Source organism: Diceros bicornis, chromosome 7, assembly GCF_020826845.1.
Source record: "Diceros bicornis minor isolate mBicDic1 chromosome 7, mDicBic1.mat.cur, whole genome shotgun sequence".
Classification (NCBI taxonomy): Eukaryota; Metazoa; Chordata; class Mammalia; order Perissodactyla; family Rhinocerotidae; genus Diceros; species Diceros bicornis.
Genome location: NC_080746.1, coordinates 61,627,757 through 61,647,193, shown reverse-complemented (window position 1 = coordinate 61,647,193; position 19,437 = coordinate 61,627,757).

Below are 19,437 nucleotides of genomic sequence, written 5' to 3'. Positions count from 1 at the left end.
ATGGACCAATGGAACAGAACAAAGATCCCAGAAATAAATACTCACCTATATGATCACATAATATTTGACAAGGGAGCCAAGAACACTTAATGAGGAATGGATAATCTCTTCAACAAATTATGTTGGGAAAATTGTATAATCACAATCAAAAGAATGAAATTAAACCCCTATCTTACATCACTAACAGAAATGCACTAAAGACTTAAACACAAGAGCTGAAATCATAAACTCCTAGACGAAAATGTAGAGAAAAAGCTCTTTGACATTGGTCTTGGCAATGACTTTTTTGGATATAACAGCAAAAGCACAAGCAACAAAAACAAAAATATATAAGTGGGACTACCTCAAATTAAAAAGCTTCTGCAAAGCAAAAGAAACAACCAAAAAAATGAAAGAGCAACCTATAGAATGGGAGAAAATAATTGTAAATCATATGTCTGATGAGGGGTTCATATCCAAAATATATAAAGAAATGATACAACTCAATAGTGCAAAAAAAAAAATCTTGATTAACAAATGAGCAGAGAAACTGAATAGATATTTTTCCAAAGAAGACACGCAAATGGTCAACAGGTACGTGAAAATGTGCTTGACATCAGTAATATCAGGGAAATGCAAATTAAAACCACAATGAGACATCGCTTTATTCACACATTTTAGAATGGCTATTATCAAAAAGACAAGAGAAAAGTGTTGGCAAGAATGTGGAGAAAAGGAAACCCTGTGCACTGTTGGTAGGAATATAAATTGGTACAGCCACTGTGGAAAACAGTATGGAGATTCCCCAAAAAGTAAAAACACAGCTACCGTATGATCCAGCTCTTCTACTTCTGGGTATATATTTAAGGGAAATGAAAATAGGATCTCAAAGAGACATCTGCATCCCTATGTTCATTGCAGTTTTATTCACATTAGTCAAAATATAGAAACAACCTAAGTGTCAGTCAAAGCCTGGTCGGAAAAACAAGATGTGGTATATATGTGTGTGTGTATATATATATATATATATATATATATATATATATGTATACAATGAAATACTATTCAGCCATGAGAAAGAAAGAAATCCTGCCACTAGCGACAACTTGGATGAAACTTCAGGGCAATAGGTTAAGAGAAACAACTCAGAGAAAGACAGACAAACAGAGTATGATATATATATATGAGCAGTTGTCTATTCTTTGATTTATGACATTAAAATCACTGCATATGTAAGAAATATTGGACTGCATGTCACATAGATGGTAATACTCTGGCTGGTTTTATGGGCAGGCCTTATCACATATCTACGACTGCTGAGGATGACTATCGGTAAATCTAGAGGTTATCTTGGGACATGTTTTGAGACTGTTTTAAATATCAGTATTTATTAGATATGATTATATTGATTACCAATAGAGGTTGCTCTTACGTGACATAATATTTTTTAAGAATAAAACTAAAATAGCATCAAAGATAATTTCCTAAAGTTCTTGTTAGGATCCAGCAAACTTTTATGTAAAAGGCCAAATAGCTTATTCTATGTGGGCAAAGAGGCAATTAAGGAATATTATGTATATATCTATATGACAAAATAGAGAAAACTTATTTCTACAAAATTTTTGATGAAATTCAATGTATAGCAATAATATTAGTAAAATAATCATAGTTGTGTAGTCTTTCTGTGATACAGGTCGAGTAGTTAGAAGAATGGAATTCACTCTTTTCTGGAATAACATTCTAAGTGGGACTGAAAGTCATATTTTCCCTATCATCAAATTGATAGCAAAAGTTCACCTGTAAAAACCGTTCTTAGCTAGCAGGCTGTACAAAAACTGGTAGCAGGCCAGCTTAGGGTCGTCCATTATAATTCTCAGCTTATTTGGAGAATTTTGAAATATGTCTAACACTTACTATTTCTGGCAGTCATCCTGAAAATATGTGGAAATATAAAACCACATGGAGAAAATGTGAAACTAAAAAGTATTTGCACCATCTTCAATTCTCAAAATTCCACAAAAAATCTAGTCTAGTGGACAGATTGTTCAATCTTTGTGGTCTTCAAATTACCAGGACCAGTTCCAAACTGAGACCTACAGGTCAAAAAGAAGTAACTGTAAGCACAAGAGGATAACCAGAGCTCTCCATCTTCCCTCACACTTGGACCAGGACAATGACAGGATAAATTCTTGAACATAACACTTCTTAAGAAAGAAAAATATATTTTGTAAAAGGTAATTTTAATGATTTCTAGAAATTTCAAAATTATCCTTTAAAGAGATTGCATCAATTCCATCAATGACTAATATGACTTGTTTGTCTGAATTCTCAAAAACAATGGTTATTATTGGCATTTTTACCTTTGACAGTCTGATAGGTGAAATATCATTCTTATAATTAGCAATTAAAAGAGTGAAACATTTTACTGTTTTTTTTTTCCATTTGTATATCCCTTCTGTGAAGTATTTTATTGTTTCCTTTGATCATTTTTCTACTTTGTGTCCATTTTTTGCTTCTTGATTTTACAATCTGATGAGTAAATATTGAGTTAATGCTTTCAATGGCTGTATTCCTCAAGACTTCACAAGAGATCTTAAACAGCCCATGGGTATTTCCTAGTAGTAGTGATTTCAAACAAAGGAAGAGGTATTAACAATGGTGAGTTTTGACCATCAGGGACAGGAGGTGACCATTCTCACTCTTGATGTTGGCTTTCAGGTGAAGGAACAATAATGCATTGACCTTTCTGGCTTTTTGCAGACCCTTATCTAAAGGTTTAATCTGGGAAGAATAACGCAGCAACTGACACATTTTCAAGCTTCTGCTTGGTAGAAAACTGCTCATAGGCTGTAGGCCTTTTGTGCTGATCCTCCTGGAGTAGTCTCTACTCCAATGTGGGAATGTTCTCCTGACATCCATGTTACTCTCATTTAAGGGGATAAACCGCCTCACTTGGGATTTGCTCACCACGTCCATTTTGCTTTCAACTAAGCCATATCTTTACATTTAAACAGTATTAAAAATACAGATGATATTTTGTCTTCCATTTACCATTACAATGTATAATTTTTAATTGTTCAGAATCTGTATTAGCATTCTCCAGTGAAGTAGAACCAATAGGATGTACATATACAATTCTCTCTCTATATATTTTTTTTCTAAATTTCCAAAACACACTACAGAAAAATCTAGAATAATATTTGACCTAATACCTAGGCACTATGGCCCAGTGAAGTTGACACATGAAATTAACCACCACAGAACCCAAGGCTAAAAGCAGGTAATTATTTTTCAGGCCCCCACAGAGATGATGTGATGGTTAGTTTCATTGGTCAATTTGACTGGACGCCCTGGTGCCCTGATATTTGGTCAAACATTATTCTGGATGTTTCTGTAAGGGTATTTTTGGATGAGATTAACATTTAAATTGGTAGACTAACTAAAGCAGATAGCCCTCATAACGTGGTGGGTCTCATCCAATCGGTTGAAGACCTGAATAGAATGAAAAAGTTGACCCTCCCCAAGTAAATAAGAAACCTCCCTGCCTGAGGCCTTTGAATTGCAATATTGGCTTTCTTATATCTTTGGACTTGAACTGAAACATTGGCTGTACCTGTGTCTTGAGTTTGCCGGCCAGCAGAATAGAACTACACCATCAGCTTTCCCAGTTCTTAGGCCTTCAAATTCAGACTGGAACTAAACCATTAGCTCTTCTGGGTCTCTATCTTGCTGACTCATCCTGCAGAACTGGGTAGCTGCCAATCTCTATAATTGTGTGAGCCAATTCCTTTTAATAAATCTCTTTTTCTCTCTCTGTATATGCATTCTATTGGTTCTGATACTCTGGAGAACCCTGACTATACAATGATTTTTGAAAAAAAAGACTTTAATTCAAGAAGTCAAAACTGAAATTAAAAGTTATGAGGGGGTTCTGATATATTAATACTTGTGCCCATATTCTGTGATTTCACTTCTTTTAGGTGATAACTCTGAAAAGAATAGAGTACTAAAGCAGAGAATAATGATATTGTCTCCTGTGGACAAGGCCTTAGGCTAACACACACTATGCCAATTTTGAAACTTTATTTTTAGTGGACATAATTTTGTAACATGAAAATTTACAAATTTAGGAAGGGCATCAACAAAGTTAATATCATTAATTAATAAGTGATATTAGCAAGGTTATATGGTCCATATAAATATTGTTTTATAATCTACATACTGGAAAAAATAACTGGGAAGAAAAAAACAATAATTTGCAATACATATAAAACCATGAGACATTTAGGATACACTTAGGTGTACGATAAAATTAAAAATTTGCAAGTATTTTATACCGAAAATTATAAAATATTGCTGAGAGAAGTAGACAAACCTAAAGAAAAAGTGAACTATACCAGGTTCATCGATTGGGAATCTCAACATTGTTAAGATGTCAATTCCTCTTAAATTGATCTAAAGATTCAAACCAGTCCTGAGGGGAATCCTATCAAAATTCATGACAAAAATTAAGAAGCTAGGGCTGGCCCCATTGTGTAGCAGTTAAGTGCCTGTATTCTGCTGCTGGTGACCGGTGTTTGGATCCTGGGCCCGCACCAGTACACTTATTTTCCACCTAAAAATTTAAAATTAGTTAATTTAAAATAGTAACTTCACATTTGGCATTATTCCCTTTTATTAGCCTCAACAACCATCTTTCTGATTTTGAAGCAATTTATAAGTGAGATAAATGAGACAGAGAAAGACAAATATTATAGGATATCACTGCATAATATGTGGAATCTTAAAAACGATAAACTCGGGGCCAGCCTGGTGGCAGCATAGCAGTTAAGCTGATGTGCTCTGCTGCAGCGGCCTGGGGTTCGCAGGTTCGGATCCCTGGGGCAGACCAATGCACTGCTTGTCAAGCCATGCTGTGGTGGTGTCCCATATAAAGTAGAAGAAGATAGGCATAGATGTTAGCCCACGGTCAATCTTCCTCAGCAAAAAGAGGAGGATTGGCAATGGATGTTAGCTCAGGGCTAATCTTCCTTACCAAAAAAAAAAAAAAAAAAGATAAACTCGTAAAAACAGAGAGTAAAACTATGCTTCCCAGGGACTTAGGGTAGGCGGAGTTAAGGCCATGTTACTTAAAGGCACAAACTTGAAACTAGTGGATAAATAACTCATGGAGATCTAATGCACAGTATAGTGATTATAGACAACACCCTTGTATTATAAACATTAAACTTGCTGAGAGACTATATTTTAATTATTCTCACCACAAAAAAGAAAAGAAAATCATTTGACATGATATAGGTGCTAGCTAACCCTAGAATGGCAATCATATTGCAATACATGAATGTATCAAATCCACATGTTGTACACCTTAAACTTACAAAATGTTATATGTCAAATATATTTCAATAATAAATGAAGAAAAGATAAGATTGGGCAGGCCATGGGGTGTCATGGTTAAGTTCAGCGCACTTTGCTTTGGCAGCCCAGGTTTGCGGGTTCAGCTCCCGCACGGACCTACACCACTCATCAACCATGCTGTGGCAGTGACCCACATACAACATAGAGGAAGACTGGCACAGATGTTAGCTCAGGGTGAATCTTCCTCAGCAAAAAATAAAAAAAGAGAGAGAGAGAAAATAAAAGATAAGATAGTATACTCCTCTTTTAACTAAAGTATACTATGCTAAAATAAATTAATTTCTTATTCTTGACCCCTGAACTCTTGACAGGGAATAGAAGATGAAATAGTGATACCACTTTTTGATTCTACTGACCAAATCACCATGCTCTTATTCAATGGCTCCTTTTTCATGCCCTCTGCATTAACACTCATCCAGATTCCTGGCCCGAAAGTTTCGCTCTCACATACCCCCATGTGTTCATATCCTCTTATCAAACCTTTACCTCTTAGTCCCACCTTTTCTCAACCCTATTATCTGTGCAGTGAAGACCAACCAAATTTACGACCATGACCTGAAAATACTTTTCTCCAAAAAACATCTTAACCTTTAGTGACCCGTTCTATAAAGATTTTAGGTTGCTTCAAAGTAGTAACATGAATACGGTAATGTTATATCTTTTACAAATATCTACATCCAAAGAAAAGAAATCTTTAAATATCAGATGCTCATAATTGAAGGAAGATTTTAACAAATCATCAAAATACTTAAGAACTTTGGTTTGATAGTCATATAAAGAAAAACACTCTCTTATGCTGAAATTGCAAATTGTTTCCATTACTCTGTTTTTGGTGTATCCAATTAAACCTAGAGCTTCCTTTCTGGCAACTCTTACACCTACGTAGAAACAAATTTGTGCAAAACAAACTTGATTCCAGGTAACTTCCAAGGACCACGTCACACCTTAATATTCTCAACTAGTAACCCAACCCATAGCTCTAATTCTGGATATGTCTCATTTTTCAATATCTGCTTGTGAATCTATATTTTGACAAATTTGCAATCATTTATCTATTTTTGTCTACTTGCTCTGAAATACATATAATATAAAAGTAACGTAACATTGGTAATACCAATATCAGCAACACAAAAAGTATATGATGCAAACCAAAGTCTATAAACATTGAGTAATTTGATTAGGATTGAATGCACAAAAAAGACTGATAAAAAAGAATTAAGCATATTCACAAATAGCCTTTTTTAGGAAACAAAATCATGATCTATACTTAAATAGAAAACATCTTTCCAGAGCCACATATTCTACATATTCTAATGATTTTACTCAGTTTGAGTTTTACTCAAATTCGGAAGTTTAAGTTCTAGAATTGAACACACAGACAAATAAATTCCACTGCAATTAGAAATCGCCTACTGCAAGGATCTAGAGTACAGAACCAATGTCTTCTTGGTGTCTTCTTGACACTTGCAACAATACATAGGATAATGCCTGAGACTTCTTAGGACCACAGTAAAAATGGCATTGAGTAGCGAACAGTTAAAATATTTCCCTGCTGTTTTTCACTGGTATTCAAAAACAACAAATCCGGAGACTTTAAGAAATAATGCAACATCATCTTACAGAAAATCTGCATAGTAGAGAGTTTATTCCAATTATATCAAGGCAAAAAAAGAAGACTACTTGAATGAATCAATATGTAATTGTGAAATAAGGTATGAGACAAACATTAACCTAGGAGTGAGTATGAAACACTGACTCCTAAACCAAAGACTTCAGATCTTTCTTCACTCTTCACTGTGCCTCTGCCCGCACACCTCCATCCTCTTTCAGGAAGCTGCATCAATCGAGATCAGGTTTAAATTTTCTTCGATCAACCTTGAAGACAAATAAGGTGATTTTTAAAAAGAATCAAGTAGACCGGGAGAGACCTCTGAATCTCTAATTTTGGACTGATGCAAAGTCAGAGAAAAAAAACATCCCAAGAAAAATCTCACTACAAAAAAGAAGGAGACCATATCATTCAAGATGTAGAGGTATGGGGCTGGCCCAGGGGAGCAAGTGGTTAAATGCGCACGCTCCGCTGCGGTGGCCCGGGGTTCGCCAGTTCGGATCCCGGGCACGCACCGACGCACTGTTTGTCAAGCCATGCTGTGGCGCCATCCCGTATAAAGTAGAGGAAGATGGGCACGGATGTTAGCTCAGGGCCAGTCTTCCTCAGAAAAAAGAGGAAGATTGGCATCAGATGTTAGCTCAGGGCTATCTTCCTCACAAAAGAAAAAAAAAAAAAGATGTAGAGGTAGAATATAATCTGGGGAAAAATAAAACCTTGTTGAATAAAGCAGAAATAAATTTGTCATAATGTCCTTGATTTTTAATAAAATTTATGTAAACATGAACTATGTGAAGTAAGAAACGAAAGTCACAGTGACAGAAGGAATAAAACAACATGATAACGGATAGGCAGACATAAAGACATAAGTGGCTGAATGGGAAAAAAAAGATGCAAATATATGTTTTCTACACTAGATTCGTTTTAGATTTAAGGACACACATAGACTGAAAGTGAAGGGACAGAAAAAGATATTCCATGCCAATGGTAAACAAATGAAAGCAGGAGTGGCCATACTTATATTAGATAAAACAGACTTTTTGTTGAATCTGTCACAAAAACCAAAGCAAGACATTATACAATTTTAAAAGTGTGAATTCACCAGGAAAATACAACAATTATAAAAATATACATATCGCTCCCATATCTGACCACCCATATATATGAAGTAAATATTAATACAAATAAAGTGATAAATAAACAGAAACACAAAAATAGTAGGAGTTCAATACTCCACTTGCAATAATGGATAGAACATCCAGACAGATTAATGAGAAACTGAGTACTTGAATACTGCAGACCAAATGGACATTACAGGCTTACACAGAACATTCCACCCAACAGCATCAGATTATGCATTTTTTTCAAGCACACAGGAAACATTTTCCAAGATAGAGCACATGTATGGTCACAGAACACGTCTTAAAAATTTAAGAAGATTGAAATAATACCAAATATCTTTTTCTGATTACAATATAATGAAAATAGAAATCAATAGCAGAAGAAAATCTAGAATAATCACAAATATGTGGAAATGAAACAACACATTCTTGAACCACAACCCTGATGGGTCATGCTTCAAAAAAGGAATCAAAAGGGTAATTGGAAAATTTCTTGAGACTAACGAAATGAAAACACAACATACTAAACCTATGAGATGCACCAAAATCTGTACTAAGACAGAAGTTTATAGCAGTGAATATCGATATTCAAAAAGAAAAAAGATCTCAAAAAATAATCTTTCACTAACGTAGAAAAAGAAGGACAAACTAAGCCCAAATTAGCAGAAGATGAATTAAGAGTAGAGCAGAAATAAACAAAATAGAAAATAGAAAAACAATAGAAAAAATCAACAAATGTAAGATTTGTTTTTTGAAAAGAAAACTTTAGCTAAACTAAAAAAAGAAAAAGTTGCATTTAAATAAACAAAATCACAAGTGAAAGAGGAGACATTAAAACTGATACCACAGAAACACAAAGAATCATAAGAGACTATGATAAACAACTATATGCCAACAAATTGGATAACCTACAAGAAATGAATAAATTCCTAGATACATACAACCTACCAAGTCTGAATTAAGAAGTAATAGAGGGGCCGGCCCCATGGCTTAGTCGTTAGGTGCGTGCGCTCCGCTGCTGGCGGCCCGGGTTTGTGTCCCGGGCGCGCACCTACGCACCGCTTCTCTGGCCATGCCGAGGCCACGTCCCACATACAGCAACTAGAAGGATGTGCAACTATGACATACAACTATCTACTGGGGCTTTGGGGAAAAATAAATAAATAAATAAAAATTATATATAAAAAAAAAAGAAGTAATAGAAAATCAAAACAAGTCTATAAATTATAAGGAGACTGACTTAGCAATCAAACCCACTCAACAAAGAAAAATGTAGGACCAGATGGATTCAATGGGAATTATACCAAGAATTTAAAGAAATGACATCAATTCTTCCCAAACTCTTGCAAAAATTTGAGGAGGGAACTCTTCCAAACTCATTTATGAGACCAGCATTGCCCTGAAACTATGCACTACAAGAAACGAAAATTACTGGTCAATATCCATGATGAACATAGATACAAAAATCCTCAACAAAATACAAGCAAACTGAACTCAAGAGCACATTATAAGGGTCATATACCATGACCAAGTGTGATTCATCCCTGGGCAGCAAGAATGCTTCAACATACACAAATCAATAAATGTGATACACTATATTAATAGAATAAAGGTGAATAAATCAAATGATCATTTCAATAAAAGTAGAAGAAGCATTTGACAAAGTTCAGCAACATTTCATAAAACCTCTCAGCAAATTAGGTGTAGAAGGGATGTACTTCAATATAATAAAGCCATAGATAAGAAGCCCACAGCTAACTTTATGCTCAATGGTGAGAAATTGAGCAGTTTTGTGCCACTAAGATCAGGAACAAGACAAGGATGCCTATTCTTGTCACTTATATGCAACATAATACTGGGAGTCCTAGGCAGAGCAATTTCACAAGAAATATAAATAAAAGACATCCCAACTGAAAAGAAATGAGTAAAATTATCTCTGTGCAAAGATGACATGATCTTATATATAGAAAATCCTGAAGATTCCACAAAACAAATTGTTAGGACTAATAAACAATTTCTGCAAAGTTTCAAGATACAAAATCAACCTGAAAAAGTCAGTTGTGTTTCTCTATGCTAGAAACAAACAATCTGAAAAGGAAATTAAAAAAAAATAATAATCCCGCTTCCAATAACATCAAAAAGAATAAAACTCTTAGGAATAAATATAACCAAGGGGTAAAACAGTTGTACACTAAAACTACAAAACATTTCTGAAAGAAATTAAATCACACATAAATAAAAAAAAAATTTTCATGTTCACGGTTGGAAAGAATTAATATTCTTTTTTTTTTTTTTGCTTGGAAAGATTCACCCCGAGCTAAGATCTTTTGACAATCTTCCTCTCTTTTGTTTTTTTTTCCTCCTCAAAGCCCCAGTCCACAGTTGTATTTTCTAGTTTTAAGTCCTTCTAGTTCTTCTATGTGACCTGTCTCCACAGCATGCTTACTAACAGACGAGTGGTGTAGTTCTGTGCCTGGGAACTTAACCCAAGCCACTGAAGCAGAGTGTGTCAAACTTTAACTACTAGGCCATCAGAGCTGGTTCAAGAATTAGTATTCTTAAAATGTCCATACTATCCAAAGCAATCTATAAATTTAATGCCATCCCTATCAAAACCCAAGTGAACTTGTTCAAAATTGAATAAACAATCCTAAAATTCTTAGAAAACCACAACTGACCCTGAATGCTAAAACAGTCTTGACAACGAAGAACAAGCTGGAGGCACCATACTTCTTGACTTCAAAATATATTACAAAGCTACACGAATCATAACTGTATGACACTGGCATAAAGACAGACATATAGACCAATGGAACATAATAGAGAGCTCAGAAATAAATCCATGCACATAAGGTCAAATGGTCTTTAACAATGGTGCTAGGGCTACCCAATTGGGAAAAGAGAGTGTCTTAATGTATGGCGTTAGCAAAACTGAATAGCCTCAGGCAAAGGAATTAAATTGAACACTTATCTTACGCCACACACAAAATTCCACTCAAAGTGGATTAAAGACTTAAATGTAAAACCTGAAACTATAAAACTCCTCTAGGAGAAATCATAGAGGATAATCTTCATAACAATGGTCTTGGCAATGATTTCTTAGATATGATACCAAAAGCACAAGCAATAAACTAGAAATAGACTAGTGAGACTACATCAAACTAAAAAGTTTTCACACAGCAAAGGAAGAAAACAACAGAGTAAAAAAACAATCTACAGAATGGGAGTAAATATTTGCAAATCATGTATTTGAGAAAGGGTTAATACAAAAAATATATAAGGGACTACTACAACTTAATAGCAAAAAAGAAAAAAACAAAAAACAAAAACCTGGATAAAACTGGACAAAGAACTTGAATAGACATTTCTCTACAGAAGACATACAAATGACCAACAGGTATATGAATAGGTCACTAATGAATGATAATATACGCTAAACATCACTAATCATCAGGGAAATGAAAATCAAAACCACGATGAAGTATCTTGCATCTATTAGGATGACCGTTATAAAATCAAACAAACAAAATAAGCAAACAACAAAATTCAAAAAAGCCAAAAAAAAAAAAAGTAACAAGTGTTGGCAAAAAAATGGAGAAATTGGAACTCTTGTGCGCTGTTCATGGAAATGTTTTCTGATGCAGCCACTATGGAAAGCAGAGTGGAGTTTCCTCAAAAAATTAAAAATAGAAATATCATATTATTAAGCAATAACACTTCTGGGTATTTATCCAAAAGAGTTAAAAACAAGATCTCAAAGAGATATTGCATTCCCACATTCATTGTAGCATTATTCACAACAGCTAATAGGTGGAAAAAACCTGAATAATCATGAATGGATGAATGAATAAAGAAAATGTGGTATATGCATACAACGGAATATGAATCAGCCTTTTAAAAAAAGGAAATTCTGTCGTGCTACAATATAGATGAATCTTTAGGACATTATGGTAAGTGAAATCAGCCATTCAGAGAAGCATGATTCCACTTACATGAGGTGTATAAAGTTGTCAAATTCGTAAAAACAGAAAGTAGAATGGCACTTACTAGGAGACGGAGGAGAGAGAGAAAGGGAGTTGTTTTTCTTATGTGTATCTAGTTTCAGTCATGCAAGGCAAAAAAGTTGTAGAGATCTGCTGTACAACAATGTGCATATAGTTAACAATACTGTACGGTACACTTGAAATTTTGTTAGACAGTTTGATTTCATGTCGTGTATTGATTTCTTTTTTTAGAGCACATTTAAAAAAGAGTCAGAAGAATTTCCCTTGAAGAAGTTATGACTGTGTCAAAAGTTCAGAAATAACAGAAGTAAAACCAATGAATCACCAAAATAGTAATTAGTAAAAGTTTGTTGGACACACACCAAAAGACGGTTTGTAAACCACAAGCACTGAAACCAAAACATGGAATGAGCCTCAGGGGTATATTGTGATAAAGTAGCTTATATGGTGAGAAGGCAGTGACTGTTTATTCTTTGCAGCTATTGCATATAATATTGGAATATTCTTATACGATGGGGAATTGGTCAGTGGTTACCTTATAGCAATCTTGGGAAACAGTTCACTTATGATTTTACTTATGATTTCCAGAGCCATAAGCAAGAAATAACAGGTCAAGTTGGTCTTGCACAATAAGCTAAATAAAGCTTTATTTGTATGACTAAACTGGTTTTGTCTGCTCAGAAGACTTTCAAGGTTGATTCTGTTTTTGATTTTAACAACTTTAAAGGAATATGGGGGGAGGAGGTTGCTGCTGGGGTACGTGTAATGCTATATTCCTCAATGATGTCGTTACATATTTATGTCTACCTTGTGAATATGATTTAAGCTGCACAACATGTGAATTTGTATGTGTTAGACTTCAATAAAGTTTTTAAAATATTAGGTAAATAGTTGCTCAGAAACAAACAAAAAAAGAAAAAGATAAAAAGAACAAATACCGAGGAGCTGTTGCAGATTAATGGATTCTGAAAAGACATAAGTATTAAATGCAGTGTGTGATCCTGGATTGACTTCTGGGCAATAAAAAATGTAGCTATAGAATTCATTCTTTGAACTCTTGTCTAACTTTGAATATGAACTGTAGATTAGGTTATAGTGTGATTTCAATGCTGAGTATCCTCATCTTGCTTATAATAAGATAGTTATGCAATAGAATATCCTTTCCTTGGTAAATACATAAAGAAATATTTAGGAATAAAGTCTTCACGTGTTCTTGTCTTCAACTTACTCATAAACAGTTCAGAAAAATCATTATCTATCTATGTATCTACTGAATGATAAAGTAAAATGGGAAAAATCCATTGTTTATTATTCACAAGCAATTTGTGAATCTGGGTCAATGTTATAAAGGGTTTCTTGAAGTATTCTTGCAAAATTCTGTACATTTAAAATTATATGCATATAAAATATTTTCTTTTAAAGCACTATTTTTGCAAATATTCTCATTTCAGAAAAAGATTTAATTATTCACTAACTTGACAAATCCAAATATATAGCTATTTACTGCCAATTGGACAATACTGTACACCAACTCAATCACCAAGTCCTAGTGATTGTCTCCAATAATTCTCAAATATGATCCCTCTACTCTATTAGTTATTACTTATTCCCATTTTCAATCTTTCATGAGAACTTATGAGAAATAAAATAGATTTTCCATCTTGCATTTATTTCTTATTTATGTTCTACTTCAGAAAGTTACTAAAGTTAGCATTCTAAATGTAAAACATAGTCTCTCACTTCCATATAGTATATATTGTTTGTTTTCAGAGTGCTTTAAATTACTTTCATTTTCTACAGAAAAGAAGCTGCTTGATGCATCTGTATAGTGTTCCTTCTATTCTGTATGCATACACATGTACTTTTTTGCATGTCTAACTGCTGTTAAGTTTTAGAATCTAGTTAGGTGTATCCTTTAATTAAGGATCTTTGGCCATTTCCGTTATTTTTCCTATACCTCTCCTAAAAGTTTTCAACGTAGGTATCACATTACACCTCATTTTTTCTTTTTGTAACTGCTTCCACCACATAGATCATATGTCTAATTTACCTGTATGTTCATTGCCTACATAATACATGACGTATTTTAATGATAAATGCATATAGAATGAAGAAATGAGAAGATATAGATATATTACAATTTTGACCCAAATTTGTATAATAAGCATTCAATCTCACAATATGATGATTTACATATTTGGTAAATTAGGAGGACATATGGAAGAAGAAGTGTTCAAGTCCAAATAATTGAATCACATAATATTTTAATATTCCGGAGTAAACTTCACAATGTCAGATAGTATTATCTTGATACCCTAGTTTTAAGTTCAAAAATATCAATAATTAAAGTCATAAATCTATTTGACAAAGCTCTATACAATGTACTATACTAAGTGATTTATATAAATTAAGATCATTTCATCCACAGAACAAATATATGAAGGCACTATCAGTATTTTCTACATGGTGCAGGCAAGAAATGGAAACATAGAGAAGTCAAGGATCATGCCCCAAATCACGGAGTTAGTCAGTGACAGTATCTGGACACAAAACTAGATAATCCAATTCAAAAACTCATTCTTTAGTCAACTATATTATGAATGGTTCCATAACTTAAATATTCAAATCCAATTTCAAAGTTGCAATGTCAAGATTATCAGACAACTATATAAACTATTTTCTTCTTTGAGATTCATAAGTACACAGTTTCCTCACCTCTGATTCCTCTAATTCTAGTCATGCAATGATGATACCTAAATGTTTCTTCAAGAAGATCTTTATAAAATGGGTCTCCACTTCACACCAGTCTAGCTACTAAGAGATTGTCTTCTACTTAACCATCATCAGAAATATCATCTAAGATCCTGTGAGTCAAAATTTGCTTCTTAAGCTTATAATAAAGAAATATTAAAAACCACAACTAAATTCTATTTATTGTGTTTTATGACATATTATTCATTCTAAGTTTAGTTCCTAGATGTGATGGGCTGAATCCACTCTTAGGATCTCACCAAGAATCTGCCCTATCTCATCATTGTTGTTCTACACAAGTTTAGGCTAGTTTATGCTGCAGTAAAAAATAGCCCTCAAGTCTCAGTGGATTAAAACACAAAATTTCTCTGTATTTCATGCCACTTTTATAATGTAGGTGGAGGGTGGTATTATGCTCCACACAAATGTCGCAGAGAGAAGTTGACAGAGCTTCTTACCATTTCAATATGAAGCTCTTAGATTAGACACTGCAAGTGAAGAAAAAGAATATGGAGAATAAATACCAGAATTTTAATGCTCCCACCTATAAGTGACACATCAATTCTGTTCACATTCACTGGTGCAGAGGAAGTTAAAAAGCCATAAATTTGTAGATGTAAAGAAGAGAATGGAAGAGAAGGAAACCAACAAATACTGATAAACACCACCAATGTGTAAGAAAGGTTTAGGGACAGTTAGTTGTCTTGTCACCAGAGTACAGCCTGACAAGATAGAACCCTGAATGTGATGTGACATTTCAAGCTGTTGTTCCTGTTATCTCTCTTTTATCTGCAATTTGGTCATTACTATTCTTCCTATGAATCTGGAAGCATGATAATTAAATGGTCCCAGTCTCTTATTTATTGATTAATCTACGCATGAGTGCGAGTACTCCATCAGTTTCTAACAGGAAAAGAGGAAATACTGTGTCAAAAATTCATTGAACTTGACTGCAACATGAGATGCTATTAGTAGCACAGAGAGAACATGATGCCAAAATTATGTTTTAATACAAATCTGAAAAACCTAGAGAAAAAATTCTACAGTACTTATAGGACCAGAAATATTAGAAAAAATGTAACAGGCTTGATATTAACCAATGGAGACTAGTGAAGACTGAAGTAAAATGAAAAGACTTTTCCCTATCTGAAGAAGGCAGGAAATATGCAGTTCCAGCCAATTTTTATCATTTAGGAATAAAAGTCCAATGTTACTGTTTTTTCAAGAGAAATCTTCTATCCAAAATTTTAGGATATACTGAACCATAGTGTTATGGTTCTTTGGGTAAAAATCTTGCCTTTTTAATTTCTATTTCTCTTGGATATAGGAGTAGGATTACAAGGTTATATGTGTAAGGTTAACTTTTAAACCAAATTTCAAACTGCTTTCTAAAGTGGCCATACAATTTTACATTCAGATCAGCAGTACATGAGAGTTCTAGATGTTCTTCATTATCACCAATAATCGGCAATCTCAGTCTTTAAATTTCATGTATTGTAGTTGGTGAGTAGTTATATCTCATTGTGATTTTAATTTGCATCTCTAATGACCTAAAGATGGTGAGACTCTTTTCATGTGTTTATGCCCCATTTGTATCTTTTTGTGTATGTGAAGAAAATTCCAGTCTTTTACACAGAGTTCTGGAAATATTCCCAAATATACTAGATATTTTGGGCTTCATATGTATTTTAGCTAGTTTTTCTCTCTCAAGGTTTTTCAGTTGGAATGATAAGCAAAATTTACCATTATGCTCTCGTCCATGCTGCTGATATCATCTCATGATAGGCAAAAGATACGAAGAATTGCTAAACAAAAAATTTAGAAATAAATTAAAGTTGTCAGTTTTGTTGTTATAAATGTTTTTATATATTGTGCGTACAAATAATTGACTATGTATGTTTTGCAAATATTTTCTCCCAGTCTGTGACTTTATTTTATTTTTTTTAATGTCTAAATATCACAGACCAGCAAAGACTTATTTATTTATTTATTTATTTATTTATTTATTTATTTATTTGTGAGGAAGATCAGCCCTGAGCTAACATCCATGCTAATCCTCCTCTTGTTGCTGAGGAAGACTGGTTCTGAGCTAACATCTATTGCCAATCCTCCTCCTTTTTTTTTTTCCCCAAAGCCCCAGTAGATAGTTGTATGTTTAGTTCCAAATACGTCTAGTTGCTGTATGTGGGACGCTGCTTCAGCATGCCCGGAGAAGTGGTGTGTCGGTGTATGCCCCCGGGGTCCAAACCCGAGCTGCCAGTATCGGAGCTCGCGCACTTAACCGCTAAGCCATGGGGCAGGGTCTGTGACTTTATTTTAATCTTCTTAATATCATTTTTGAAGAACGAATGTTTTTTATTTTAATGAATTCTAATTTATCAATTTATTTTTCTTGGTTTATGCTTTTAGGTCCTTTCTAAGAAATCTTTGCCTGATAGAAGATCACAGAAAAATATTGTGTTCTCGCAGTTTTATGATTTTAGATGTTACGTTTAGATTTATAATCCATTTCCAGTTAATATTTGCTTAGGAAAAAGGTTATTTTTTCTTAAATGTATATCAAGTCGTTTCAGTATTATTTGTGGAAACGACTATTCTTTCACCATTGAATTACTTTGACATTGTTTTTGAGATTCGATTGATTTTATACGCGGGCGTTAATTTCTTCACTCTATATTCCCTATGATTTGTCAGTGAATGTGACAATCACTGATATGTGAGTCTCTTAACGACTGTAGCTATGTTATAATAAGAGAAGTAGTGAAAACAGATCTAATGTTTTTAGTCAGCTCAAGGCCTAGATTGCCAGGTTGATGTGTGCTTCATAATGAATACATATCTATATTTTTGGGAAACAAATTGGAATTGATGAGCCTTTACTCTGAAGATCATTCAGTACTCTAATGGTGAAAGAACGAAGGAAAGAAAAAAAGAAAGAAGGAAAGAGAGAAAGAAAGAAGAAAAAAAGGAAAGAAGGAAAGAAAGAGAGAGAGAAATAGAGAGAGAGAGAAAAGGAGAGAGAGAGAAAAAGAAGGAAGGAAGGAAGGAAAGAAAGAAAGAAAGAGAAAGGAAAAGAAAGAAAGAAAGAAAAGAAAGAAAGAAAAAGTGGAAAGAAGGAAAAAAAGAAAGAAAATACATAGGTATTGATCTAGGTATAATGGTATTTCCAAATGTTACAATAAAGTGGAAAAAACGTTGTTTACCCATCCTGGAGCTAAATGAAGTGATCAGGGACAGTTCAGTAGACAGAATTACAAGCAAATCTATATTGTTTGAGGGTGAAAAGGACTCAGGATAAACTTGTGGAGCATGAAAACTTAAATACAATCCGTAGAGGAGAAGAAGAGAAGGGAATCAAAATGGTAAACTAGTCTAAATTGTTTGTTGGTGACTCAAGAAAAAACTGAAGGATTAGCTCAGGTGCCAATCTGACGTTGAATTCCTTTCAACGTGAATCAGTACCATTGTTTCACTCTTCTTCACAGAGGAGATTCTGGAAAGAGCATTTAGGGTCTCTTGTTTATTCATTCTTATCTCTTATTCTCCTGAACTCCACTGTGAATGCCCTCCTCCATCTCATTGAAAGAATTCTTTCTGAAATTGCCAATGTCTCAACATTACCTGAAGTACCGCTTAAGGTTAGCTAGAAATCAGGTGAAACATGTCAAGGAAAAAGGTACCATGTGCATAAGTCTCTCTTAGAATTTATCATTTTTTCTCATGATAAAAGATATTCTAAATCATCTCCTCAAATTTCTCAAAAAATTTGTTGGTATACATATATCATACCATTTTTTGTCTTTCCATCAAAGGCACATGAAAAAGTTTCTTCAAAGATATGAGACATACAACAACTGCTTTCTGAAGGAAGAGAGGAAGAAAAGAGGAGAGAGAATATTATAAAGGGAGAGATGGAGAAAAATGAGTCAAATTTGCAACAACTTGCTCGGAGCTCAATATGGTAGGATTTAGAAACTCCCATCCTAATTGGTCGTTCTGAGAATATTACTGACTTTACAAAAATAACTTCAATGAAATAAAAAACTGAAGAATGAGACTACAGGAAAATGAGAGGTAAATGTGTGAAAAAAGAGCAATTATGAATACATATTTTTCTTTCTAGAAGTGCATCAGTGAAAGGAAAGAACATACAGATATTTATTTAAATAGAATTCATTGGCAGAGGAATATGTCTACATTTCAGTGGTCTTTATATTTCTCTCAAATGGGGACAGCAGAAAAGGAACTCAGCTTATAAAAAGGAAACTTGTGTTTATTAATTTCTCTGCATTTTGCCTGTAGGGAAAGAGGAAAGAGGAGAGAAAGGAGATATCTGTAAGTTGTAGAAAGGATTTCAGAGATATTAGGTGTGGATGAATCTAAGAGGGGTTAATTAAAATCTGCTGGGTCCCTGGTGTTTTTGGCTACTGGTTAGGAAATCCTTCATTCCATGATTATAATTCCTCCTTCTCCACACATTCACCAGGGAACATTACAATCAGTGACTAGCAGCATTCTTCGCCAATTTAAGCTCAATAAATTTATCTGTGCCCCA